This window comes from Crocuta crocuta, unplaced genomic scaffold, assembly GCF_008692635.1.
Source record: "Crocuta crocuta isolate KB4526 unplaced genomic scaffold, BGI_CrCroc_1.0 scaffold91-1, whole genome shotgun sequence".
Taxonomy (NCBI): Eukaryota; Metazoa; Chordata; class Mammalia; order Carnivora; family Hyaenidae; genus Crocuta; species Crocuta crocuta.
The window spans coordinates 3,123,505-3,132,249 of NW_027551575.1; the positions used below are offsets into that span (position 1 = coordinate 3,123,505).

General features: G+C 38.4%; 1 protein-coding gene and 1 non-coding gene across 3 annotated transcripts in view; both read right to left on the reverse strand.

Moving 5' to 3' along the window:
• The window catches only part of RAB3C (RAB3C, member RAS oncogene family), a 272,068-nt gene that overhangs the window by 169,106 nt on the left and 94,217 nt on the right, over positions 1-8,745 (reverse strand). The window lies entirely within an intron of this gene.
• Positions 6,101-6,204, reverse strand: LOC144221091 (U6 spliceosomal RNA). The gene has a single exon (XR_013331958.1). It is a non-coding gene; the product is annotated as a U6 spliceosomal RNA (small nuclear RNA).

Genomic DNA, 8,745 nt, shown 5'->3' on the forward strand with positions numbered 1-8,745 from the left:
AAAAAAAAAAAAAAAAAAAAAAAAGAATGAATTGAAAATGTGTAAACGTTAGTTATCTCTGGAGGGTTTCTTTTAAAAACAAGTTTAATTTGGGGCGCCTGGGTGGCTTAGTCGGTTAAGCGTCCGACTTTCGCTTGGGTCATGATCTCGCGGTTCGTGGGTTCGAGCCCCGCGTCGGGCTGTGTGCTGACTGCCAGCTCAGAGCCTGGAGCCTGTTTCAGAGTCTGTGACTCCCTCTCTCTCTGACCCTCCCCTGCTCACGCTCTCTCTCTCTCTCTCTCTCTCTCTCCTAGAAATAAAACATTTGAAAAAAAAAAAAAAACAAGTTTAATTTTCTGTTTATCTTTCTGTATTGTCAAGTTTTCTACAAAGGCTACTGTAGCTTTCACCCTTTAGAAAGAAAAGAAAGGAGAAAAGAAGGAAAGGAGGGAAGGTAGGAGGGAGAGAAGAGGAGGGGGAACAGGACAAGCCTGTGTGTGCAGCAGGAAGGAAAGAGACAGAGGCAAGAAAGGGAGGGAGTGGGAGAGACACCACCTGGAAAGTGCTATGATAGACATGAGGGGGATCTGGGACCCAGAGGTATACTGCGCTGGGAAGTGTGGCTGCCTTACGGCTTGAAGCACACAGGGATATTGAAGCTTTGCAGGAAGAGGTATATTCTAAAGTGCACTAGGGCGTGAGAGAAAATGGTCTATTTGGGATGTACAAAGAGTCTGCATGGACGACCTACATGGCAGTGACATTGAAATTGTGGCTTGCAACCTACCAGTGAGCCAGAAAGTCAGTGAAGTGGGTCATGGACAGCATTTTAAAAATTAATAGGATATAAGAGAAAATATCACCATACATCACACATAATAGGTGTCATTTTAGTCTGTGTTTGTGGGTGTGTGTGCAAATTGGATCATGATGTAAAATATATTTTTACTGTAGGCGTGGTCAGAAAAGTTTTGAAGCTACTGCTGAGGCCTGGGAAGTCATGAGTACTCCATGCGGGACAGTATACTATACATTGCATCATCATTATTTTCTTGTCAAGATTTTTTTTTAAATAATCTTTTTTTTTTATGTTTTATTTATTTCTAGGAGAGAAAGAGAGAGACAGCGTGAGCAGGGGAGAGTCAGAGAGACAGGAAGTCACAGACTGAAACAGGCTCCAGGCTCTGAGCTGGCAGTCAGCACACAGCCCGACGCGGGGCTCGAACCCATGAACCGCGAGATCATGACCTAAGCGAAAGTCGGACGCTTAACCGACTAAGCCACCCAGGCGCCCACTTGTCAAGATTTTTTATGATGAATCTCTATCTATCTATCTATCTATCTACACGTATACGTATCTATACACATATTCATAAATATATGTATACACACATATATAATTGTACTATTACATAAATATAATATATAAATAATAATATATATAATAAATATACATAAATATATACATACACATTCCTATGTGTTTCAATTGACTAGGAAATCAATTCAATACAGTGAAACACTGTACAATCATGCCCCAAAGGACAGGTTGAGGGAACTTACACTGGTCAGCCTAGCAATGTAGGAAGCACTTTGTGGTTCATTACATGTAATTACATATATCACCTTACTTGAGGTTAGGCTCATTTTACAGGAGATGTGCAATGAATATCATCTTTGTTCTGTAGATAAATAATTTGGGTCTCAGAGAGTTGGAGGAAACAATCTCAAGTTTACCTAGGAGATCTTCAGGTGAATTTTCTATTTCTTAAGTCCTCTGAATAAGTTACATTCCATTCATGGTTAATGTCACACACATGCATTTTTTCGCTTCTTTCTATCCCTTACACTGCAGAACATAAGAGTGTGAGGAATTGGGATGTTTTGGATTTTAACATTTTCTGGAAGTTTCAAAAGACTGAATTACATGAAAGACATGTAAAGACACTGCTTCTGTCTTCGAAAGTATTTCCACTAATTTTTAAAATACACTCATAAATCACTTCCATATACCATAATGACTCTAGGATTAAAAAAAAGACAAATGAATAGATGTGGCCCCTCTTTCAAGAAGGTTATGGTCTGGTCAGGAAGATGGGGTGTTGATCTCACTCATGGAAGCCTCCAGATGCCTGTGCATTGAAAAGCCCTGCTCTATGCATCATCTAGAACTGACATACCATCTGGCAAACATTTACTGAGCGCTCTGTGTTCAGATCACTGGATTGGGCATTGAGGTCACAGGGAGGAATACGACAACAATCTGCACTCCAGGGCTTGGAGCCTCATAGAGGAATGCCCAGAGCACTCCATGGTGAACTGTTGGGATAGCTTTGAGAGCAACATTCTCTAGGATTCACCTCTCAATTTCTTAGCCCTACTGCTTAGCTGAATTAAAAACTATTTAATAAAAAAAAAAAGTGAACACAATATTACAGGGTTTTTTTGTACCTTTGGATAGAAAAGGAAAATTTTGATGATCTGTAGTAAACAAGATGCATTCTCTCCTATCTGTCACTGTTTGAAACCACAATTTATAGTAACATTTTAAATTCCTGGTCCAGGGAGACTGCATATTTTTTGGAAACTGTATTTTGAGTTTAAAAGGGCTATAAAATTATAAATGTTTTAAAGAATAACAGCTACTGTCTAAATACTTTATTTTCTATAAAGTAGTGAAAAAGGAGTAGAAAAGGAAAAGCACTGCCAGAAACACTGACCCAAGGAAAGTCTCATCAAACGCATCATGACAATATGGGAATCACATATAGGGGTTTCTTTATGATTACTTATATTTGAATGGAATGCTCCTTCAATGTTTACTACAATAAAAATAAAAAATAATGCATATAGGTCAAAACTCAGGAACAAATATAACATGTTCTGTCATATTTCCCCACTTCAATTTAATGTATCTTGGTGGTAGTTGGCTAAATTCTATGCTTAGCAGCAAAATGAAATCTCAGTTATTAGCAAAAGCTACCAGTATCTGAGCTACTATGTATTTATACATATGAGATCAGCCTAGTCTTCTTCCCCCATGAACAATATTTTCTTACTAGCAAATATGTATTCACATTTCTGGAAAACAGTACACCGACTTATTGCTTTTTGACAAACGCATTATCTAAACATTTAAAAATACTCAGTATTGTACTATCTCAAATTTGAGTTTATAAAACACTGCAATAAGAAGGCAAATGTCTATATTTGGGAATGCATTTAAATGATATAATCTTATTCTTTCATTACTGTATTACACATACTTTGGGTTTTGTAGTATCCAGCCACTTGGAACTATTTTCATGCCAGCTTTAACACACGAATCTATTAAACGGAAATTCTGCCGCAGGCCTACTTGCCCTTGGGTGTTCTGACCCTGAAGAAAAAGCATCACTTTATTGCTTTATCTGAAGTCTAGACTGATTCCCCCAGTCCACAATATGCTTGGGTGCATCAATCTTCAGAACACAATCACATTTTGTGAAGAGAAGGGTAGAATGATTCATTTTTGATTAAACAACAAGAAGACCAGTTCCACACACTAATCAAATCATAGTATAAATTAGATTTATCCGATATATTCTTTCAGTGACATCATAGATGAGCAGAAGACAGATAAATATAGTCCAGAACTACAATATGTAATATATATATGGAGAGAGACAGAGACATCATATGCCCCCTTAACATTCATTGAGTGTCTATGTTCTAGGCACAATGTGCAATTAAAGAAATCCAAACCATAAGACACTCCTAAATACAGAGAACAAACTGAGGGTAGATGGGCATCAGGGGAGAGGGGAAAATGGGTGATGGGCACTGAGGAGGGCACTTACTGGGATGAGCATTGGGTGTGGTATGTAAGCGAGGATCTACATGAATCTGCCCCAAAAGCCAAGGGCACACACTGCACTGTAGGTTAGCCCATTTGACAAATAATTATATTAAAAATAAATAAATAAAAATGTAAGGAAGGAAGGAAGAAAGGAAGGAAGGAAGGAAGGAAGGAAGAAATGTAAGTCATGCTCACTGTCTCTCAGATGCTTTCAGTTCCCTAAAAAGGCATTTTGAAACAACACGGCTCCTTCTGAGTGCCAAGCAAATCTCCCAGACAGTTCACTATTTCTGGTAATTATCAGTATTTCCCCCCTTTGGCTAGCCCTTTTAATCAGTGTGTTTAAAGACTGTGAAAATGGGGCACCTAGGTGCCTCAGACAGTTAAGGTCTGACTCTTGATTTTGGTGCAGGTTGTGATCTCACAGCTGTGGGAATGAGCCCTGTGCTCTGTGCTAAGCCTGCGTGGGATTCCTTCTTTTTCCCTCTCTTTCTCTGCCCCTTCCCTGCTCGCTTGTCCTCTCTCTCTCGCTCTCTCTCTCTTTCTCAAAATAAATAAATGAACTTTCAAAAAAGAAATAAAGACAGTAAAAGTGGTTTGGCTTTAGTTTGTTTCCCTTCCCCATCTATGTCAGTGCTGAGCTTCTGTAGTATAATCAGAGGAACATCTCTTCCTCTCTTGCTTGCTTCTTTCCTTGACTTCCCATTTCTTGTGAATTTTACCAATACTCATCAGACAGACACGTGATATATATATCTTCAATACTCTCTGGTTGTTAAAGCTTTCCTCTATTTGAAGGAATAAACCTCAGTCTACTTATGAAAAAAAATGTAGAACCAACCTTACTATACATTCACAAACTTAATGCTCTCCAGTACCTTCCCACCGAACTTAAAATTCAATCCAAACTCTTCAGCATGATCTATAAGAACCTATGTGATCTGCTTCTTAGCTCCCCTATTTTCTCTTCTTTCATTCTCTTCTTCGTTCCTGCTACATTGACCTTCTTTCTCTCCTCAAACAACCCTATCACAGCCTCTTTTGGAGCTGCAGTAACCATATAAAGACCCACTAAAAGTCAACAACATAGGAGGAAGAGGTGGAGTGGGGGTGGGAAGAGGAAATGGCTGGGGTTATATGACCATCCAGCATTTGGGGTTGGGTGGGGTGAAGCTAAATTCAACTGTAAGAAATGAAATGTGATAAAACTGTGAAAAGTAAAAAAAAGTAAGGCTTGTAAATATCAAACCCTAATCTATAGTTCTATTGGCTTTGAAAAGTATAAAAATCACAAATACTTTATTAAAATAAATAATGAAAAACTATCATTAACTCACCCAGGTAATTTATGCCCCAGTCAACTCAATAATTATTATAATTATGCCAGATCTACTCACCACAAATCGATCTCCTGTGGTAGCCTATCTCTGTGGTCACATAGAAGGCACTGAGCTGGCAGATGGTGGGGACACATAATAGCTAAAATGAGGGAGGGAGTCTTAACTCCTTCAGCCCTGTGTCAGCACAGCAGGGAGAGAACCCCATATCCAATAAGACCATTCTCCCTTGTTCACAAGCTTCCTTCACATCTTTCAAAGAACAGAGATAGGTATAACATTTCACCTTTGAAGCCAAGATTATCAAACCAAACAGGTTTCCCCCTCATGAAACTACTTTGATTTGCTTGTCAATCGCACTGAAAAAAGGTCCCTTCTGGAATATATGATACCAATGTGCTGTTGTTCCAGACTCCTTCACAAGAAGTGGTAAGGTTTAGAGAATATGTCTATTCTATATAGGTGCTACTCAATGAGTGGATGGGTCAATGCAGGAACCAGAAGATGGTGTTTCACTGCACAGATTTATTGCATATGTTTCTTCTTCTCTATCCACTCCAGGTCACAAAATCTAAGTACTGCCCATTTTACCTCCTTTCACGGTTACTACAAAGAGAATTCATCCTGTGCAAGCCTGTGGACTACAATCATAGTATCAAAACATGTATTAACAAATACTATTAAGAAGGAGGGTATGAATTCAACTCAACTTTACTTCTCAGCTTTGAAAGATTTGTGAGTAAAAATACGCCAAATCTATTATAGAAAATTAAAAAGTTGACTCTAATTTGGTATATGTAGCAGGCATATACAGACCACTTATGAAATGACAGGATTTAGTCTCATGCTTCTATTAAACACTACCATTAGATTGGTAAATTAGGCCAAGGACTGGGTCTTTCATATCTAAAAATTCAATTTTTAGCACATAACAGAATCTTTTACTTTTTTTTATGAATGCTTCACGATTTTGCGTGTTATCCTTGCACAGGGGCCATGCTAATCTCTGTATTGTTCCAATTTTAGTATATGTGCTGCCGAAGAGAGCACTTTTTTACTTTTTTTACTTATCTGAAGCAGGCTCCAGGCTCTGAGCTGTCAGCACAGAAGCCCGATGCAGGGCTCAAACCCATTACCCGTGAGATAATGACCTGAGCCGAAGTAGGAAGCTTAACCAACTGAGCCACCCAGGCACCCCAACAGATTCTTAATATAGATCTCATTTGTATGGAAGAAGTTGACTGATCATAAAAGGTCAAGAGCCACTAGATTTGTATCTCAAGAGAAGGTATAAAATCTTCACACTTGATAATCTCTTGAAATGGAATGTCCATGCATCAGGATGTGTTTTGTTATCTAGGGCATTTTCCTATCTACTGCCTGGGGCGGGACAAAGATGATTTCCTGGGGATTGGATCAGTTATCCTATGCTGGCCTTCCACCACAATTTCTATTATATTAACTCCACTAAAGGGCATCAAGGTAGTAGAGGAAGGAACACAGATGCCTGAGGCCATTATCCTTCACAAGTTCTTCCTATCATGAAACACAGCTGATGTTTCTTTGGAATAGTGAGGAGGAAGAACAAAGTAACTTAGTAGGTTGAGAGTTGGGACATCCTGTATGAGACTTTAAAATCACTAATAGCATCCCTCTAGGATTTTAACTATCCTTCAAAGCTCAGAGTAAATGTTTCCTCTTTGATAAGTTTCCTTAATCTATCCTTTATTATTGCAACAATAAGGAATTTACTACCTCAGTCTTTTTCCTTTCTATGTTTCCATAGCAGTTTGTTAATAATATTAATAAAGTGAGTTGTGTAGGTTTATTATCACTGACTCAGTAGATTTATAATATTTCTTCCAAAGTGCCCCCTAGAAATGGCAAAGTAAGTGGTCATCCACAGCTGGCAAAGACTATAGCTACGTTCCTGAAGCAGATTATCCTTCAGCCAGATGATTAATTTTAAAATTTGGGAATTGCATGTAAAAATTCAATGATTTCTCTGGTTTTATTCCATCTTTTATAGTGCTTAGAATGTTTTCCCCATCTAGACACAACATTTTGGATTTTCCAAGCTCAGACCTCAATGGTGTCACCAAAAATTTTCAGTAAGTTCATAACCACTGCATATACTGTCAGTTCCCCCCTTTGCTCAAATACTCTTTAAAACACTACTACTAAAGCCTATTGCCTGTCAAAGTAACCATCAGTCTTTACCTTAGTCTTATGATATATAAGAATACCAGGCCTTATAACCAGAGATTACAGTTTTAAAATCATACACAAAAGGATACTTAACAAGATCCATCACAGAAATTAAGCATACCATAGTACAAAGCATCTTGTCCCTTTCTTGCTTCTCTAACCAACTTACAGAACTTTCAAGAGAATATCCAGGCAACTTTTCAAAGGTTTTTGGGTTGTTTATTTATTTTTAGTGGAAATGGCATGAATCATAATTTGTGGGTTCTTTGTGACTTAAATATAAAGCTATTATTAATAAGCTAGATATAAAAATGACTTAAGGGCAACGTCTTTAACTTGGAAATCTACTTGTGCAAATTATCATCTATAATGCTGTCTTATCTCATGATCAATTGTTATACTTTTTAAATGTGGCAACTGGGTTTATTAGTGATTCTAAATCTTATTAGTTGCCTCACTATTTTATAACCTAACAGAACTCTAGTCATCAGTACCATTGGTGGTCTACAATTATTTGCACTCTTTGGCATTCATCCCCTTCTATATATAGCCCATGACACAGAGCAGGGCCTATGACTCGCTTTCATCAGAAATGCAGCAAAATACCATGTGCCATTTTAAGGCCTAAGCATTAAGTAGGTCTGGCAGCTTCAACGTTTGTGCCTTAGGGAGCCTTAAATTGCTATGTAGGGCGCTGTGGGATGCTCCATTGGAGAGACCACATGCAGAGAGCACAAAGAGGAAGAGACTGCTAGACTGCATGGAGTAAAACTAAGGGCAAGAGAGAAACCTGTGTCCCCACAGTTGGGACCCAGTTGATTTATTCCTACCCAGCTGCCCTAATCATCCTGACAGAGGTGTCAGGCATGTGAGTACAGAACCTATTTTGGACATTCCAAACCAGCAAGCATCATGTGGAGAGAGATGAACCACCCCTACCATGCACCGTCCAAATTTCTGACTCATAAAATCATGAGAAAGAGTAAGATACCTTAAGCTACTTAGTTTCGGTGCAGTTGGTTACACAATAATAGATAAATGAAACAGGGCTATTCAGTTACCATTGCTTCATTTTTTAAAGATAATTCTTCTAGGGACACCTGGGGGTCTCATTCAGTTGAGCATTCAACTCTTTTTGCTCAGGTCATGATCCCAAAGTCATGGGATTAAGCCCCGTGTCAGGCTTTGTGCTGAATGTGGAGCTTGCTTAGGATTTTCTCTCTCTCTCTCTCTTTCTCTGGCCCTCTCCCCTGCTCACATGTGCTCTCTCTCTCTTAAAAAAAAAAGAATTATTTTAAAGTTAAAAAAAGTTTAGACCAACTGAAATAAATATAGAATTACTTAAGGAAAAGTATTTTTTTTTTTTTTTGCAAAGGAAACTGC